This window comes from Jaculus jaculus, chromosome 12, assembly GCF_020740685.1.
Source record: "Jaculus jaculus isolate mJacJac1 chromosome 12, mJacJac1.mat.Y.cur, whole genome shotgun sequence".
Taxonomy (NCBI): Eukaryota; Metazoa; Chordata; class Mammalia; order Rodentia; family Dipodidae; genus Jaculus; species Jaculus jaculus.
Genome location: NC_059113.1, coordinates 70,068,179 through 70,088,663, shown reverse-complemented (window position 1 = coordinate 70,088,663; position 20,485 = coordinate 70,068,179). Strand labels below are relative to the sequence as shown.

The following is a 20,485-nucleotide window of genomic DNA, read 5'->3' as shown; positions in this document are numbered from 1 at the left end:
GACAATACAATCCAACAAAAAATTATAAATCCATCAGAAATGATAACCAATGAGTGTGTTTTAGATGAAATGCCTGACAAAGATTTCACGAGATGTTGGCCCTTGAGAAGCCTGGGTTTGAGGCCTAGTGAAACTTCCTGAGCCTAGCTAAAGCTTGGTGATCTGCCTTGGGCAAGCCTAATGGCTTCTGGCCTGCTACTTCCGCATAGGAGTTAGAATTCCTGAGCCCATGCTTGGGACCAGTCATCTCAAAGGTCACGGTTTACTATTGGCCCTTACTTCTCCCCCATCCTAGAATCCCCGCCTTCATTCTCAACATTATATAGGCAACTGCTTGTAACAATAAAGCGAGTTCCTGCTTCGACAAGACTCCCAACTCGGTGTGCTTTTCTCCAGTGACTAGGAAAGGTTATGAATAGTCTGACGTTCATCCCTTCTTCCTTAACCCCTTGGTAGGAACCAGCAGGCCTGGTTCCTCCTCAGCACTGCCTACCTGCCAGGGAGGAGTCTGGCATCTGGCGCCTAACGTGGGGCTCTGGTAACCCGGCAGACTAGTGCCCCTTGAGAGGCATTCTTGTTGAGGAGGTCAATCAGTGTACATGTGCGGGTGAGCATACCCTCATAGGTTATGAGGCAGTCTTCATATTTAATGTGCTAAACTTTGCTTCTATATCCTGTACTTGCTTACCAACATCTCTTCATTCTCTTTCTCTTTCTTTTCACTTTTGGTTCACTGGCAAGCTACATCTGCAGCTTTTGTATTTCTGAACAGGTCCCAGGAAGCTGCAACTGCAGCTTTTGTATTTCTGAATGGGTCATATGTCCCTAGTGGACACAGTGCGTGGCTTTTAACCTTTAGGCTTGTGCTTCTCTCTCATTCTCTCTCACATTTGTTAGATAAAATGTCTCACTAGACAAAATGTTAAACAGGTCACCGGAGTCAAGGTATTTGACCAGGTGACAAACTCCTTACATAAGATAAGCACCAGACTTACCTAATGTGTATATCAGGGTAAAGGCCCCTTTATTAAAACATTTGATTGGATTAAATCTAATGTTTACCTGATGGCAAGGTTTTTTTATTTTTTTAATTAATTATTTATTTATTTGAGAGCAACAGACACAGGGAGAAAGACAGATAGAGGGAGAGAGAGAGAATGGGCGCGCCAGGGCTTCCAGCCTCTGCAAACGAACTCCAGACGCGTGCGCCCCCTTGTGCATCTGGCTAACGTGGGACCTGGGGAACCGAGCCTCGAACCGGGATCCTTAGGCTTCACAGGCAAGCGCTTAACCGCTAAGCCATCTCTCCAGCCCAAGGTTTTAATCAATGGAAAAACTGAGTCTTGACAAGGCGGCCCCAGGCCCAGTGCTGCAGAGCTGGAGAACGCTGGGGAGAGCTCCGGCCCCCAAGGTTAGCGAGCCCAAGGACCGCGATGATCTCCAGAGCATACTCCTGCAGCACTCCACTCCAGCAGCCTGATTTCTTCAATGTCAAGGAGCTGTTTTCCATGAAGACCCTCTTCGATGCCTGTGTGCACTTGGGACATAAAGCTGGTTGTCGGCACAGGTTTATGGAGCCATACATCTTTGGGTGCCGCCTGGACCAAGACATCATCGACCTGGAACAGACAGTCAAACACCTCCAGCTGGCCTTGAACTTCACTGCACACGTGGCCTACCGCAAAGGCATCATTCTGTTTGTGAGCCACAACTGGCAGTTCACTAACCTGATTGAGAACACGGCCTGGGACTGTGGTGAATATGCTCATACTCGCTACTTCAAGGGTGGCCTGCTGACCAACGTGCCACTCCTCTTTGGACCCACAGCACGCCCGCCGGACCTTATCATCTTCCTTCATACTCTCAACAATGTCTTCGAGCCCCATGTGGCAGTGAGGGATGCAGCCAATATGAACATCCCCACGGTTGGCATCGTGGACACCAACTGCAACCCATGCCTCATCACCTACCCCATCCCTGGCAACGATGACTTACCCGCTGCCATTCATCTCTTCTGCAGGCTCTTCCAGATCACCATCAACCGGGCCAAGGAAAAGCGGAGGCAAATGGAGGCTTTATACTGGCTGCAAGGCCCCCAGGGTGCTGAGGGCAGCGGAACAGGCAACACTTCTTCCAGAGCAGGCTCGAGCTGCTCGTCTTGATGGGCCACCTTGCTGCTCCTCTACCAGATGGCCCTGGCTCCTATGCTCAACCCTGTCCTTGGCATTGGGGTCCCTTATTCCCAGGGCCTATGCAGCGGGAGACTGCCTCCTCTTCTCTGGGTACTCTCGCTGCCATGGGACATGGACCTGAAGAGCCAACAAGACTGCCGCTGCCGAAAGATGGGTTCTGTCTGCATAAGCAGCCACTGCTTCCACTTCAGCATCAGGCCTGAGCCAGGAGGGCTCGGCTCAGCTCAGCTCGGTTTCTCTCAGTTAAAATGTTTTTGCCTGTAATCCCAGTACTCAAGGTAGAAGCAGAATGATCAGGAAGATAGGGAGTTTTGGGGCCAGCCTGGGATATGTGAGACCTTTTTTCCCCCCCTTGCTCTTCTATTTTGCAAAAGGTGATTTACACCACCAGAAGAGACGCCACATCAGAGCTGTTTTGTCATGTTGGAACCCTGGAAAAGCTCAGCTGGGACAGGACAGGCAAAACGGTGACAGCTTCTGCAGAAATAAAGCCTCCTGTGGGCACAGTGAGACTGGGGGAAAAAAAAACTGAGTCTTATGATAAGACCTCACTCATTAACAGGTCACTGATGCTGATTTGTTATGATTTAAGGGTTATAAAACTGGCTTTAAGACTCTCTCAGCAAAGTAAATTAGGTTCCTCTTTTCATCAAGGTTTTTAACTATTCTTAAGATAAAGGCTCACATAGAAGTGGTTATTTTCCAAAGGTGAAGTACTCATACCTAAAGACATTGTCACTTTTAAAATAACTTCTGTCTTATTTATGCTAATTCTATCAAATGGCCATAACCAGATTTAATCACTTAGGTTTAAGTGATTTAATTTCAGCAATGATAAATTTCATCTCCCTGGGATATGTTAGGATAGCTTGCTTAAGCTTTATCAAATTTAAGTCATGGGTAAAACAAAATTGTTTTATGTTAATAAAAGTTCTGTGGTACATAAAATCAAAAACTATCAAGCTTAAGCCAAAATCATGAATTGTCAAATAATGTTTTTTCTTTCAAAAAGACTTACCAAGAGTTATATAAAAATTTAGCTAGCTGTTTTAGTTTTTTTAAAAAAAAAAATAGTAAACTCTATGGTTCTGTTTCCAATGTTCTCTGGGTAATTTGTACCAACACAGGTATCTAAACTAATCAGAGATGTTTTCAAACACAGGTGCTAAAAATTTCTAGGTTAAATGAGTTAGTCTATAAATTGACTGGTACTGTTTTCAAGACTGGTGGCAGGTTCTGCCTGTGTTCATAAATATTAAATATTTAAAATGTGAGCTATTTATAAGTATTAGATATTTAAAATATGAGATATATCTACTTTCTATACCTCATATATAAGGCTTATACTACCATAGTACAACTAAAATTTTGAAGATAGAATAATCAGACTCTCAAGTCTCAATTACAAAAACAAAAGGGGGAATCCTTACCCCCACATGACCAACTAAAAAAGGCATTATTAACCCTAAATATTTTAAATTTTTCTAAAGAAAATAAACAATTATCCCCTTTTCAAAAACACTGGTCCTCATCCGTTACCTACAGTTCTATCTGGGTAAGATGGAGGGACCCATTGACTGGGGCCTGGAGCTGGCTTTGCCTCTGATCTGGGCCTCCTCAGCTGCTTGCAGTACAGTTGCCCATATGACCTTAAAAAAATTGTTCAGCCACCTTCCCCATCCCTGTCCAGCTTTTCCCAGTGTTCCTCTGGAACTTGCATTTGGGCCCCACCTTCCCCTAATAATTCCAGTATAGATGTGGGATACATTCATCCTTCCTTCTGCACTTTTAACACAACTGAGCCCAGTGCTCAATGCTGCTCACCTTCTGGAATGGTTTATGTTTGTGGAGGTGGGATGGCCTATGACTTTCTGCCCACAAATTGGAAGGGCCTTTGTGCCCCAGCCACCTCAATCCCAGATGTAGATATCATTCCTGGAAGCTAGATTCCCTGGCTGATGTAGTCCTACAAAACAGGAGGGGACTAGGCCTACTAACAGCTGAAAGGGGGGCATATATTTGTTTTTACAGGAAAAATGCTGCTTTTATGCCAATAAATTGGGAATCATCCAGGACAAGATTAAGAGGCTCCAGGAGAGGAGGCAGCAGGACCCCCAGGACAGCCCACTGTGGACGGGCTTACATGGCTTCTTACCCTACCTCCTCCCTCTACTTAGGCCCCTCCTTCCCATCCTCCTTATCCTCACTGTCAGGCCTTATGTAATTAACAAAATTACACAATTCATTCACCAGTGGCTAGAGGCAATAAAACTCCACCAGGTTGAGATACATTACCACAGGCTGGCAACTTAGGAATTAAGTTCCTTAGATGACCCACGGACACCTCCTCTGCCCTCCATGTGACCAATGATGGGTAAGATCTCAGACTGACTGAGACAACCAAAGACAGGCCATGGAGTGGGTTCTCAGTGAGCTAAACACATGGTGCCCAGTGATGGGTAAGATCCCCAGAGGGGGACAACCTAAGACAGGGGCCATGCTGACTCTTACAAAACTCTTACAAAAACAAAAGGGGGAGATGTTGGGCCTTGAGAGGCTCAGGCATGAGGCCTAGTGGAACTTTCTGAGCCTAGCTAAAGTTTGGTGATCTGCCTTGGGCCAGTTATGCCTAATGGCTTCTGGCCTGCTACTTCTGCGTAGGAGTTGGAATTCCTGCGTGCATGCTTGGGACCAATCATCTCAAAGGTTGCGGTTTACTACTGACCCTTACCTCTCCCTAGAATCCCTGCCTGCATTCTCAACATTACATAGGCAACTGCTTATAACAATAAATTGAGTTCCTGCTTCGACAAGACTAGTGACTCAGTGGGATTTTTCTCCAGTGACTAGGAGAGTTTCTGAGTGGTCCAACATTCATCCCTTCTCCTCAACCTCTTGGGAGGAACCAGCAGGCCTGGTCCCTCCTCAGCACTACCTACCTGCTGGGGGAGGAGTCCAGCAATGAAAATGATGGTATCTATGTTCAAATAAATCAAAGAAGAAATGAGGGAAATGAATCAAGAACATAAAGAAATTAAAGAAGGAACAATTCTGTAAAAGAACACTAGGAATCAGTGTAATGAAATAAGGAGGTCCTTACAAGATATAAGTAAGGAAATAGAAAGACTAAAAAAAAAAAAAAAAAAAAGCTGAAATCCTGGCTCTGAAGAATGCAGCCAGTGCAATAAAAATCTCTATGGAAAGTGTCCCCACTAGAATGGATAAAGGAAAGAATAGAATATATAAACTAGAAGATCAAGTGGCAGATCTAATATAGTCCAACCAAGAGAAGACAAGCTAATAGCAAGGTACAAGTGGAATTTCAAGATACCAGGGACACTATCAAAAGATCAAATGTAAGAATTCAGGGCATAACAGAAGAATTTCAATCCAGAGGCTTAGTAGGTGTTTTCAACAAAATCATAGAAGAAAAGTTTCCCACAGAAATCAACAGCTTTCCTCTATACTAATAACAAACATGTGGAGGATGAAATCAGTGAATCTCTCCCATTCACAATTGCCTCAAAATAAATAAATAAAGTACCTTGGAATAAACTTAACCAAAGAAGTGAAGGAGCTCTACAATGAGAACTTTAAAACACTCAAGCAAGAAATTATAGAAGACACAAAGATATGGAAAGAAAATCCATGTTCTTTGATTGGAAGAATCAATATTGTGAAATTATCAATCTTACCAAAAGTAATCTATACATTTTATTCAATCCCCATTAACATTCCAATGGAATTCACAGAAATAGAAAAACATCCTAAAATTCATTTGTAAGCAAAAATTCTCAAATAGCAAAAGAGATTTTGAGCAACAGAAATAAAGCTGGTGGTATCACCATATCCAATTTTAAGCTATATTATAAAGCTATAATAACAAAAATAGCATTGTATTGGCAAAAGACAGACATATAGATGCATGGATCAGAACAGAAGACCCAGATGTTAATTTAGGCAGCAATAGCCATCTGATTTTTGACAAAAATATTCACTGTATAAAAGCCAGTCTCTTCAACAAGTGGTGCTGGGAAAACTGTATATCTTTATGTAGAAAGATGAAAATAGATCCTTGTCTTTCTCCTTGCACAAGAATCAAGTCCAAGTGGACCAGGGACCTTAATATCAGACCTGAAACTCTGAAATTCCTTGAGGAAAAGGTAAGAAAAACCCTTCAACATTTTGCATAGGTAATAAGTTTCTGAATATAACCCCAATTGCTCAGGAAATAAAACCACTAATCAACCACTGAGATCTCATGAAATTACAAAGATTTTGTACAGCACAGGACACTGTGAATAGAGCAAATAAACAACCTACAGAATGAGAAAAAATCTTTGCTAGCTGTATATCTGACAGAGGAATATTATCCAGAATATACAAAGAACCCAAAAATCAGAACAATAAGAAATCAAACAATGCAATTAAAAAATGGGCTATGGAACTAAAAAAAGAGTTCTCATTGAAAGAAATACAGATGGCAAACAAACATCTAAAAAAAATGTTCTACATCCTTAGCCATTAGAGAAATGCAAATTAAAACTATCCTGAGATTCCATCTCTCTCCTGTCAGAATGGCTACCATCAAAAAAACAAATGACAATAAATGTGGATGTGAATGTGGTAAAAGGAGAACCTTTCTACATTGTTGGTAGGAATGTAATCTGGTACAGCCATTGTGGAAATCAGTATGGAGGTTTCTGAGACAGCTAAAAGCAGATTTACCATATGATCTAGCTATAGCACTTCTAGGCATATATCCTAATGACTCCTCTCACTACCTTAGAGATACTTACACAATCATATTTACGGCTGCTCTATTCACAGTAGCTAGGAAATGGAACCAGCCTAGATGTCTATTCCCAGAGGAATACATAATAAAGATGTGGTACATTTACACAATGAAGTTCTTTTCAGCTGTAAAGAAAAATGAAATTCACAGGGAAATGGATGGATCTGGAAAAATATATACTAAGTGAGGCAACTCAGGCCCAGAGTCAAACACAGCATGTTCTCTTTCATATGTGGATCCTAGCAACAGATGTATAGACTTATGTGTGAGCTGGAACCAAAAATCAGAACAGTGGCCCATAGGCTAAAAAAAGGCTATAAGGGAAGGAAGAGAGGGAAGGACTTAGGGGATGGTATTGTATATATGTAAGCAGTAGAACACATTACAGAGAGGGAAAAGGCCTAAGTGAGGTCAGGGGAAGAGATTGTATAAAGAATAAAAATAAAAATTCAAGATTTTCTGAATAAGACATATGAAAATCTACTTTCTTGAATAATGGCACACTCAGAAGCCATAGATTGCTATTAGAAAATTTTCAGTGCCAGGGATGGGATACCTTCCAGTGAGTTGTTGGCCAGGGAGGTCCCTATTGCCTCCAAAACATTGTACGCTATTGCTAATGTCCTTGGTTTCCCATGAGAAAGAGATGGTAAGATCCTATTACTGAAGACTTTACATGCCTGAGTGGCAAAGTCACTGAGAAATCAAGCTGGTGCTGAGCAGAAAACCTTCTTCCTGTAGTCCAGCCAACTGAAAGCTGGAAAAATCTGCACTGTATGCAGCTTTATGGGAGATAGAAGTCATCAGTGGTAAAACAGTGGACACTGGAAGCCTCCAGTTTGGCCAGGCAGGCCAAATGACTATCTGAATGCAACAGTGGCATGTCTGTTCTGGGAAAACCAACTGCTGTCTAATTGGACTGAAGGCCCACTCTATGGGAAGGAATGCATGCCTGGTATCTAAAACCTAATCAAAAGACTATGGCAGGGAGGGCATGAGCCTTAGGTATACAAAGCCTGCTCTTGTCTGGATAAATGCATATATTACTCTCACCAAATTGCTCTGTAAGGACTACACTTAATGTTTATATTCATATATTAATGCTAATCTCACTCTGGATGAGAAGCTTCTCTTTTCAGATGATGATGACCACTGGGATGACTCAAAAGGCAACATAGTGCTGAGAAGAAGGGACAGAGGAGTGTCCAGCACTGAAACATCTCACACCCTCCGAAGCTCAGGGTCCAATGCAGAAGAGGGGGCAGAAAGAATGTAAGAGCCAAAGGAAGGATCCCACTCCCGCATATAACTGTCCAGATGGAAATTGGCCTCGATATCCAAGACCTCACAGTGCCTAGCAATACCGACACAGAACTGTCATAATAGAAGAAAAAGATGATGATACCAAATTAAAATAGAGACTAATGGAGAGAGGGAGGGGATATGACAGGAGAATTATGAAGGGCAAAGCAGAGGAGGGAAATACCATGGTTTGTTGTCTGTAAGTATAGAAGTTGTCAAAAAAATATATATATATATATAGTTGGACAATTTATGCTTGAAGCCAGAATCAAAATGTTGTCCAGAAAAACTGTACTCCTAGTATTTAAGAAGTAATTAAGGTCAAGATGAGGTCATAAGGGTGTGTCCTAATCCAACTGGACTGATATGTTTATAAGAAGGCAAGACAAGCCAGGGAGGAGCTTTAGGGAGAAAGTCCTTGTGAGGACACTGGGAGAAGGAGGCCATTCAGAAGCCAAGAGACTGCTAATGAATTCAGACCTACTGACCCTCAGAATTGTGAGAAAATTACTTTTGTTTGTAAGCCACCTCATATCTGATATTTTGTGCTTTTTTAACATTTAGAATTAATGAACCAAATTTATAAATTTCTTAAAAATGGACTTTCTGTTTCAGAGTTCAGATTTTCTCATGTAGACAAATCAGTGATCTCTAGGTTCAGCAAGAGTCCTGTCTGAAATTGTGGAGTATAGCCTGGTGTGTGGGCAAATACCTTTATTCCCAGCACTCATGAGGCAGAAGTTGAAGTATTGCTGTGAGCTCAAGGCTACCCTGAGTCTAAATAGTGAATTCCAGGTCAGCCTGGACTAGTCATTGGTGTTGAAAAATAAATCATTGAAAATAGCACTTAAGAATTATGGGGTGAGCAGAATAGCCATTGGTGTTGAAAAATAAATCATTGAAAATAGCATTTAAGAATTTCTTTCAATAGAGGAAAGAATTCAGTTTTCAGATTAAAAGGACTGTAACAATTCCAAGAAGGTTCATCACAACAGTACAAACTAGTGTTATTTTTGACCCATTAAAACACCTGAATTCTAAGAGAAAAGAGTTCCAAGCAGAAGATGTGGATGTTTGAAAAGCAGAAATATGGGCTGGGGAGATGGCTTAATGGTTAAGCACTTGCCTGTGAAGCCTAAGTACCCCGGCTTGAGGCTTGATTCCCCAGGTCCCACATTAGCCAGATGCACAAGGGGGCGCACACCTCTGGAGTTCGTTTGCAGTGGCTGGAGGCCCTGGCGTGCCCATTCTCCCTCTCCCTCTCTCTCTCTCTCTCTCTCTCTCTTTCTTTCTCTCTCTCTCTCTCTCTCTCTCTGTGTGTGTTTGTCTTTCTCTTTCTGTCACACTCAAATAAATAAATAAAAATGAACAAAAAAATTTAAAAAAATAAGAAAAGCAGAAATACAATTAGCATTGAATATATGCAACACAAGGAGTGAAAAGAAGACCGTTTAGAAATGCAGGATTAAACTTTGTATATACACATAAGAGGTTATGTATATAACAATATATATGTTATACTGCATTGGAGTCAATTACTGCACAAAGAGTTTTAAATCAAAAATAAAACTGAGGAGGAGAAAAGGAAGTGAAAAAGAAGGAGCTCTTGGAAGCAGACATAGGAGGATCACCAAGAGTTCAAGGCCTCCACCCTGAGACTGCAGAGTGAATTTTAGGTCAGCCTGCGCTAGAGTGAGAATCTACCTCAAAAAAAAAAAAAGAAGAAAGAAGAAAGAAGAAAGAGGAGGAGGAGGAGACAAAGAAGAAAGAAAAGAGGGAGGAAGCCCTCAATAAAAGAATAATCAATACAAATTATTAAATTTTAATTAAAAATTATTAAAATTAGAGAGGGATTGTTTAGTGGTTAAGGCACTCACCTGCAAAGCCTAAGGACCCAAGTTTGATTCCCCAGTACTCACATAAGCCAGATGCACAAGGTGGCACATGAATCTGAAATTCATTTACAGTGGCTAAAGGCCTTGGCATGCCCATTCTCTATATGTAGCTCTCTCTATTTCTCTCAAATAAATAAAAGTAAGAATATAAATTCTTAATTAAAAAAAATTATTAATGCCTGAACTTTGACATGAAGGATACCTGTGTTTAATTTGGAGCTATCATGTTACAAGTAAATGAAGTGTTTTCAACTTCTGTATTTTCTTCTTTTTTTAAGAGAAATTTACATATCCTTGGCCTCATCTTTCACTGGGCTTGATGGTTATAAAATAGAAAAATTAGGGAAAACTTGAAAACTACATGTTGATAATAAGAGAGTCATCAGCCTCAAGTGGAACTGCAGCCTGAGAGAAAAGTAGACAATACTGTTTGATGCCCTGCATTCTGGCCCTTTTGAAAGATCAAAGCCCTAGAAACATGCTAGATTTAGCCACATAAAATTAGTGTTTTTCAACAATTCTTGACCATAGAGATGAGCACCTCAAATTTCTGTATCCTAAAGTCAAAAGGCTCCTATAGGTATACCTAGTCATGTTCCACTATTTTCCTCAGGAGTGTCCCCATATGGCCACTCAGGACCTCTTTGTACACAAAGAGATCATTACAAAGATGATCCAAAAGAGCAAATCATGTGGGTATTTGGGTAGCCATGTTTGTTTCAACAATAGGAGAAAGTTCTTTGCATGTTTTCTTTGCACTGTCTAGCCTTTCTGCTTGTTCTATCCCAAAGATAATTTTTCCTTGTTTGGCTTACTTATTTTTGAGTATGCCAGATAATTTTTGGCATGTATGAGACAGAAAACATTGATTTTTAACAATGTTTGAAGCCTAAGATGAAGGTAGGATCCTCCAAAACGTGCCCAAATCTCTTTCTGCCTTGTACCTGGGAAGATTACAGATCATTTAAATGATAAAGCAGTTGAAAGTTAAACTTGCAATTTACCAATGGGAAACACAAGTTCCCCAAGACCAAGGCATGTGGGCCACAACTTCTCAGAAAGTTATTTTCCCTTGGTCTGGCTCATGAATTTTATGCCTATATCTGCTGGTGAACATATGTGTGTGTGCATGTGTATGGAGACCAGAAGATAACCTTGGACGTCAGCCTCAAGAATGCAATCTACCTCTTTTGAGACAGAGTCCTTCATTGGCCTGGCACTTGCTTAAGTAGACCATACCAGCTGGACAATGAGCTCCAGGATTCTCTTGTCTCTGCCAACACAGCTCTGGCATATACCACCATACCTAGCATTTCATGTGTGTTTGGGGGAATCAAAGGAGCTCCTTATCTTGCAAGGCAAGTACTTTACTGACTGATCCTTTCTTCCAAACCTGGCTTGGCTCATTATTGAGGTACATTTCTTTATACTGTCTAGAGTTGGAGGTGGGGCAATCCCTGCTCTCTCCCACCCTAAAGATACTGTGTTGCTTTCATGTTCTCAGAAAGAAGGGTTTACTTTACAACTCTCTGGGCAGACCTTGAGCTTGACTTCAACTCTTTATGTCCCCTATAGACCTCAAAACTGAAGAATAAGTTTCCCTAAGCTTTCCAATGAGTTTTGGGGTACAAGTAGCCTCCTATTCTGCCCTGGAGACCACATTGCAGCTCTGAAGATCCCCTTTCAGAATACTTGAAGATTGTGCTAAAAAATAGTTTCCCTGGGCTAGAGAAATGGTTCACTGGATAGAGTGCTTGCTGTGTGGGCATGAGAGCCTTACTTCATATCCCCAGAACTTCATAAAAAAACCCAGATGATGTGGAACTGGATTGTAACCACAGCACCCTTATGAGAGAAGGAAGGTGAAGACAGGAGAACGCACAAGAAGCTCAAGGGCCAGCAAGCCTGGCAAATGGAGCGAGGAACAATGAGAAACGTTGCTTCAAATAAAGTAGAAGATGTGAACTGACACCAAAAGTGGTCCTCTGATCTCCATGTATATACCGTGGCACATGTGTATACACATACACACCAAAAAAGTTTACCAAAATATTTTAATTTGCTTTCAGTGGGAGAATTCCTTCCATATCTTTACAGAAATTAAAGCCATTAGTTATTATTTTCAACTATTAAATTTGCAGGTATAACAGACATGTTTGACATGATGGGTTTAGAATTATCTTTTCATGTGGAATACTAACCACTTCTCTTGATTTCCAGTTTCTGTACTGTTCACTGTAATATACTTAAACCAACATCAAAACAAAGCTCTGGGGTGGGAGAGAGGAGACATGGCTTAGCGGTTAAGGTGCTTGCCTGTGAAGCCTGACAACTCATGTTCAATGCCATAGGTCCCACACAAACCAGAGACACAGTGACACAAGTGCTCAATGTCACACATGCACACAAGGGGCCACATGCATCTGGAGTTTGATTGCTGTGGCTGGAGGCACTGGTGTGCCAATTGCCAATTCTCTCTCTCTCTCTTTCTCTCATAAATTAAAAAAAGGGCTGGAGAGATGGCTTAGCTGTTAAGCGCTTGCCTGTGAAGCCTAAGGACCACGGTTGGAGGCTCAATTCCCCAGGACCCTCGTTAGCCAGATGCACAAGGGGGCTCACGAGTCTGGAGTTTGTTTGCAGCAGCTAGAGGCCCAGGCGTGCCCATTCTCTCTCTCTCTCTTATGCCTTTCTCTCTGTGTCTGTTGCTCTCAAATAAATAAATAAAAATAAACAAAAAAATTTTTAAAAATAAAGAAAAAAAAGCTCTGGGTGATGACTCAGTTTGTAAAGCATTGGCTGTGCAAGCATGAGGACCTGAGTTCAAATCTCCAGCATACAAATAAATGCCGGGCATGGGAGCCTGTATATAATTCCCACCCTGGGGAGATAGAGACAGAGAGATCCCTGGGGCAATCTGGCTATCTTGACCATCTGAACTGGTAAGCTCTAGATTCAGCAAAGAGATGCTGGCCTGATTAATAAGATGAGGAGCAATAGAGGGAGATACCCAACATCAACTTCTGGCCTAAACATACAGAAAGGGTGGTAGGTTAGGGAGATGGCTCAGTGCCTACAGGCACTTGCTTGCAAGCCTGCCAACCTGAGGTACAGTCTGGTAAGAATCAACATAAAAATTAGATTTAAAGTGGTGCAGATGTCTTTAATTCTGATGCACCCAAGGCAATATGAGGTAGAACCAGAAGAGTGCAGATGCTCACAAGCAGAGGTCCTGTCTCCAAAGGAGATAAAAGGAACATAAACCCTCCAAGGTTCCTCTCTAACCTCCACATGTGAACCCACTCACCCCAACACACAAACAAATAATTTAAAAAATAGAAAAATAGGGTTGGTGAGATGGCTCAGCAGTTAAAGGTGCTTGCTTGCAAAGCCTGCCAGCCAAGTTTGATTCCCCCAACACCCACAAAAGGCCAAATGCTCAAAGAAGCACATGTGTCTGGAGTTTGTTTGCAGTAGCAAGAGGCGCTGGCATGCCCATACTCATTCTCTTTCTCTCTATCTGTCTCTCCTCTCTCTTCCTGCTCTTAAATAAATAAATGTTTTAAAAGTACAAAAAAGATCCAATATTTGTCCCATATTTATTTTCTGTACTGATTTCAAGTGACGATTAAAGTCTTTTTTTTCGGATAAGGACCTAAGAGAACAGATGAAGCAATTATGACACCAGAAATGATGAAATAAGTGCCATCTCAAGTGGTGAGCGAAAAGACACAGCAGATCCGCTACAGGAAATATGAGACCTACTGTTAAAATGATAGCTAAGGATAAGGAAATCAATGCAGTCCTTTCTTCCTGATAGTACAAGGCCAAGGCACAGTCTCTGCACACCCCGATCCTTTTCTTTCTCATTCATTCTGATTTGAGAGAATTCACAAAAGACACTCTTGGTGCTTCATGGACTCTTCAGAGCCTTGGCCCTGCAGAGGGCAGGTGGATCGCCAAACATTTCTTTGTGCTTTACACTTGGAAGTAATGTATGCAAATGAGAGCCACAGACAAAACATATCCTAATGACATCACAATGTCACTGAAAACTTTCCAACACTAAAACTGCCCCCTCCTCCAACTTCTCCCTCCACACAGGTGCAATAGGCTCAGCCAGCTGTTGTTTGTACAGAATTCGCCCAGTTGCCACCCTGTGTGTGCTGGTCTCATCCTTCCTTCAGTTTATTTCCAGAGTGCTGAAATCAGTTCCACCTGTTATGACTGAGGCTGGTGTTATTTGTTCTGTAACTTCTGATGAAGGTTTTCCAGGAGTTATTAAAAATAATAAACAAAGAATTCAAAGCAAATGTTATTGAGGATTACATATCCTTGTTTGTTATCTGGACAAAATACTAAACACTTGTGACCCATTAGAAAAGAAAATAAATGGATAATTAAAATCATAAGCCAAGTAAATTAAAGTCAGTAAGAATTTCATCATCATGTCCTATGTCAAATTCGAAATAAGTTTTTAAAACTGTTTTGGGGGCTGGAGAGATGGCTTAGCGGTTAAGCGCTTGCCTGTGAAGCCTAAGGACCCCGGTTCGAGGCTCGGTTCCCCAGGTCCCACGTTAGCCAGATGCACAAGGGGGCGCACGCGTCTGGAGTTCGTTTGCAGAGGCTAGAAGCCCTGGCGCGCCCATTCTCTCTCTCTCCCTCTATCTGTCTTTCTCTCTGTGTCTGTTGCTCTCAAATAAATAAATAAAAAATATTAAAAAAAACTGTTTTGGGTTGATAATTTGAAAATGGCATGCTTCTTACCTTCATCTGATTTTAAGAGGAAATTGTTTTGGACAATGCAAGTTAAAAATAGTCAATGCTGAAATGATTTTCTCCTAAGAGGAAAATAACCTTGCTTGATGTCATCATTATTAGTAACAAAACCTTCTGCCCAAAATCCTGAAGAAAGTTAGCCTAAATGTAGAAATTTATTTTCAAATTATATAATTGACTACTTAATAAGTGGCCTTCCAGACACAAAAGTGGGGGAGTCCAGGTGCAGGGACCACAGATACCTAACATAGTGCCTGATATCATAGTTCACACTAAGTGTCCCCTGGGTAAAACTTCATCCTACTATGGATATATAGGACTCTTAGAGCATCAGGTAAAATAGATACAGGTGATTTCATAATAATCCTTTTGCCTAATGAACCTTTATATTAGTTACTTTGCTCCTTAATGTAATAATGTCCCCCATAAACTTAGGTATTCTGAATGCTAGTCTCCCTAGCTGATGCAATTGGAAATTAAAGCCTCCTGGACATGGTGTATTGTTGGAGGTGGGCTTATGGGTGTTATAGCCAACTTCTTCATGCCAGTAAAAAGTACACCCTCTTGTTGCCCATCTGATATTGCCCAGGAGGTGGTGTCCAACCTCTGCTCATGCCATCGTTTTCTCCTGCCATCACAGAGCTTCTACTTGAGTCTATAAACCAAAATAAACCTTTTTTCCCACAAGCTGGTCTTGGTCAGGTGATTTCTGCCAGCAATGCAAATCTGACTGCAACAGTTGGTAAGATCAAGAAATAAAGAGCTCAGGCATACCACAAGCAGATGCAACCATAAATACCCACCCCCAGTGATCCATTTTCTCCAGCCAGGCCATATGTCCCAAAGGATCCACAACTTCCCAAACTGCACCACTAACTGGGACCAGCCATTTAAGCACTTTTCACATTCTGCCAACATTTGTTGTTAGATTTTTTAATGATTGCCATCTTTACTGGAGTAAGGTGAATCTCATAGTTATTTTAATTTGCATTACTCTAACATTAAGAGATGCTGAACATTCTCTTAAGTGTGTGTTAGCCATTTGTGTTTCTTTCTCTGGGAACTCCCTATTCAGTTCTCTGCCTGATTTATGAAATGGGTTTTTTGATTTTTTTTTATTGTTTAGTTTTTTGAGCTCCTTGTAGATTCTAGATATCAGGCTTCTCTGTCAGTTATATAGCAGGTGAAATTTTTCTCCCATTCTGTGGGTAATCTATTGGGTCTGATTATGGTATGTTTGTCTGTGCAAAAACTTTTTAGCTTCATGAGATCACATTGGTTTAGTGATTATTTAAGTTCCTGGACTACCAGGGTTTTGTTCAGGAAGTCTTTCCTCGCCTCTGTATCATAGAGAGTTCCTCATATATTTTCTTCCAGTAGGAGAAAAGTTTCAGGTTTAATATTGAGGTATTTAATACATTTGGGCTTGATGTTTGTGTATGGTGAGATGAATGGGTCTAGTTTCATTTTTTCACATATAATTATCTAATTTGTTCAGCACCATTTGTTGACGATGCTGTCTGTTCTCCAGTCTATGTTATTTGCATCTTTGTCAAGGATCAAGTAGCCATAGTTACTTGACCTAAGATCCAGTACTTCAATTCTGTTCCTTTGGTCTATATTTCTGGTTTTTTTTTTTTGTTTTTTGTTTTTTTAATTTTTATTAACATTTTCCATGATTATAAAATATATCCCATGGTAATTCCCTCCCTCCCCACCCCCACACTTTCCCGTTTGAAATTCCATTCTCAATCATATTACCTCCCCATTACAATCATTGTAATTACATATATACAATATCAACCTATTAAGTATCCTCCTCCCTTCCTTTCTCCACCCTTTGTGTCTCCTTTTCAACTTACTGGCCTCTGCTACTAAGTATTTTCATTCTCACACAGAAGCCCAGTCATCTGTAGCTAGGATCCCCATATGAGAGAGAACATGTGGCGCTTGGCTTTCTGGGCCTGGGTTACCTGACTTAGTATAATACTTTCCAGGTCCATCCATTTTTCTGCAAATTTCATAACTTCACTTTTCTTTACCGCTGAGTAGAACTCCATTGTATAAATGTACCACATCTTCATTATCCACTCATCTGTTGAGGGACATCTAGGCTGGTTCCATTTCCCAGCTATTATAAATTGAGCAGCAATAAACATGGTTGAGCATGTACTTCTAAGGAAATGAGATGAGTCCTTTGGATATATGCCTAGGAGTGCTATAGCTGGGTCATATGGTAGATCAATCTCTAGCTGCTTTAGGAACCTCCACACTGTTTTCCACAATGGCTGGACCAGATTGCATTCCCACCAGCAGTGCAGAAGGGTTCCTTTTTTTCCACATCCCCGCCAACATTTATGATCATTTGTTTTCATGATGGTGGCCAATCTGACAGGAGTGAGATGGAATCTAAATGTAGTTTTAATCTGCATTTCCCTGATGACTAGTGACGTAGAACATTTTTTTAGGTGCTTATATGCCATTCGTATTTCTTCCTTTGAGAACTCTCTATTTAGCTCCTTAGCCCATTTTTTGATTGGCTTGTTTGATTCCTTATTATTTAACTTTTTGAGTTCTTTGTATATCCTAGATATTAATCCTCTATCAGATATATAGCTGGCGAAGATTTTTTCCCATTCTGTAGGTTGCCTCTTTGCTTTTTTCACTGTGTCCTTTGCGGTGCAAAATCTTTGTAATTTCATTAGGTCCCAGTGGTTAATCTGTGGTTTTATTGACTGAGCAATTGGGGTTGTATTCAGAAAGTCTTTGCCAAGACCAATATGTTGAAGGGTTTCCCCTACTTTTTCCTCTAGCAGTTTCAAAGTTTCCGGTCTGATGTTAAGGTCTTTAATCCATTTGGACTTAATTCTTGTGCATGGCGAGAGAGAAGAATCTATTTTCATCCTTCTGCAGATATTTATCCAGTTTTCAAAACACCATTTGCTGAAGAGGCTATCTCTTCTCCAATGAGTATGTTTGGCATTTTTATCGACTATCAGGTGGCTATAGCTACTTGGGCTTACATCTGGGTCCTCTATTCTGTTCCACTGATCTACATGTCTGTTTTTGTGCCAGTACCATGCTGTTTTTGTTACTATGGCTCTGTAGTATAGGGTAAAATCAGGTATGGTGATACCACCAGCCTCTTTTTTGTTGCTCAGTATTATTTTAGATATTTGAGGTTTTTTTGTGATTCCAAATGAATTTTTGGATTGTTTTTTCTATTTCCATGAAGAAAGCCTTTGGAATTTTGATAGGGATTGCATTAAATGTGTAGATTGCTTTAGGTAAGATTGCCATTTTCACGATATTGATTCTTCCAAGCCAGGAACAAGGGATGTTTCTCCACTTTCTAGTGTCTTCTGCAATTTCTCGCTTGAGTGTTTTAAAGTTCTCATTGTATAGATTCTTTACTTCCTTGGTTAGGTTTATTCCAAGGTATTTTATTTTTTTTGATGCAATTGTGAATGGGAGTGATTCTCTGATTTCATCCTCTGTGTGTTTGTTGTTAGCATATACGAAGGCTACTGATTTCTGTGTATTTATTTTGTATCCTGCTACATTGCTGTAGGTTTTGATCAGCTCTAACAGCTTGCTAGTAGAGTCTTTAGGGTCCTTTATGTATAGAATCATGTCATCTGCAAATAATGATAACTTGATATCTTCCTTTCCAATTTGTATCCCTTTTATGTGTGTCTCTTGCCTTATTGCTATGGCTAAGACTTCCAAAACTATATTAAATAGAAGTGGAGACAGTGGACACCCTTGTCTTGTTCCTGATTTTAGTGGAAAAGCTTCCAGTTTTTCCCCATTTAGTAATATGTTGGCTGTAGGCTTGTCATAAATAGCCTTTATTATATTGAGATATGTTCCTTCTATTCCCAGTCTCTGTAGGACTTTTATCATGAAGGGATGTAGGATTTTGTCAAATGCTTTCTCTGCATCTAATGAGATGATCATGTGATTTTTGTCCTTCAACCCGTTTATGTAATGTATTACATTTATAGATTTGCGTATGTTGAACCATCCCTGCATCTCTGGGATAAAGCCTACTTGGTCAGGGTGAATGATCTTTTTGATATACTCTTGTATTCTGTTTGCCAATATTTTGTTGAGAATTTTTGCATCTATGTTCATGAGGGAGATTGGTCTGTAATTTTCTTTTTTTGTTCTATCTTTGCCTGGTTTTGGTATCAGGGTGATGCTGGCCTCATAGAAGGAGTTTGGTAGGATTCCTTCTTTTTCTATTTCCTGGAAAAGCTTAAGAAGCAATGGTGTTAACTCTTCCTTAAAAGTCTGGTAAAATTCAGCAGTGAATCCATCCGGGCCTGGACTTTTTTTAGTTGGGAGATCTCCATGTTTGTTATAGGTCTATTTAAGTGATTAATCTCATTTTGATTTAATTTAGGTAGGTCATATAGATCAAGGAAATCATCCATTTCTTTCAGATTTTCATACTTTGTGGAGTATATGCTTTTATAGTATGTCCCTATAATTTTTTGAATTTCTCTGGAATCTGTTGTGATGTTACCTTGTTCATCTCTGATTTTATTAATTTGTGTCTCTTCTCTCTTTCTTTTGGTCAGATTTGCTAAGGGTTTATCAATCTTGTTTATCCTTTCAAAGAACCAACTCTTTGTTTCATTAATTCTTTGGATTGTTCTTTTTGTTTCTATTTCATTAATTTCTGCCCTAATCTTTATTATTTCTTCCCGTCTACTACTTTTTGTTTGCCTTGTTCTTCTTTTTCCAAGGCCTTAAGGCGAATCATTAGGTCGTTTACTTGCGACCTTTCTAATTTCTTAATATAGGCACTTAAGGCTATAAATTTACCTCTTAGAACTGCCTTCATTGTGTCCCAGAGATTTTGGTATGTTGTGTTCTCATTATCATTTGACTCTACAAATTTTTTGATTTCCTTTTTGATTTCTTCATTGACCCACTCATCATTTAGTAGTGTATTGTTTAGTTTCCATGATTTTGTGTATGCTCTATAGCCTTTCTTGCTACTGATTTGTAGTTTAATTCCATTGTGGTCAGATAGAATGCAAGGAATTATTTAAATTTTCCTGAATTTGTTAAGATTTGCTTTGTGTCCTAATATATGGTCTATTTTAGAGAATGTTCCATGTGCTGCTGAAAAGAATGTATATTCTGCAGCCTTTGGATGAAATGTCCTGTATATATCTGTTAGGTCCATTCCTTCTATGACCTCATTTAGTCCAGATGCCTCTCTGTTTATTCTTTCCCTGGATGACCTGTCAATTGATGAGAGTGGGGTGTTAAAGTCACCCACCACCACTGTGTTTGGTGTTATCTGTGACCTTAGTTCTAATAGTGTTTGTTTGACGAATTTGGGAGCCCCCATGTTAGGTGCATATATGTTTAGGATTGTAATGTCCTCCTGTTGGAGTGTGCCCTTAATCAATATAAAGTGACCTTCCTTATCTTTCTTGACTAACGTCAGACTAAAGTCTACCCTGTCTGATATTAGGATAGCAACCCCTGCTTGTTTTCTAGGCCCA

At 40.3% G+C, this 20,485-nt stretch overlaps 1 pseudogene; it reads left to right on the top strand.

The window, feature by feature from the left end:
* The first annotated feature begins 1,327 nt into the window (after positions 1-1,327).
* Positions 1,328-2,162, top strand: LOC101602444 (annotated as a pseudogene).
* Positions 2,163-20,485: the final 18,323 nt, after the last annotated feature.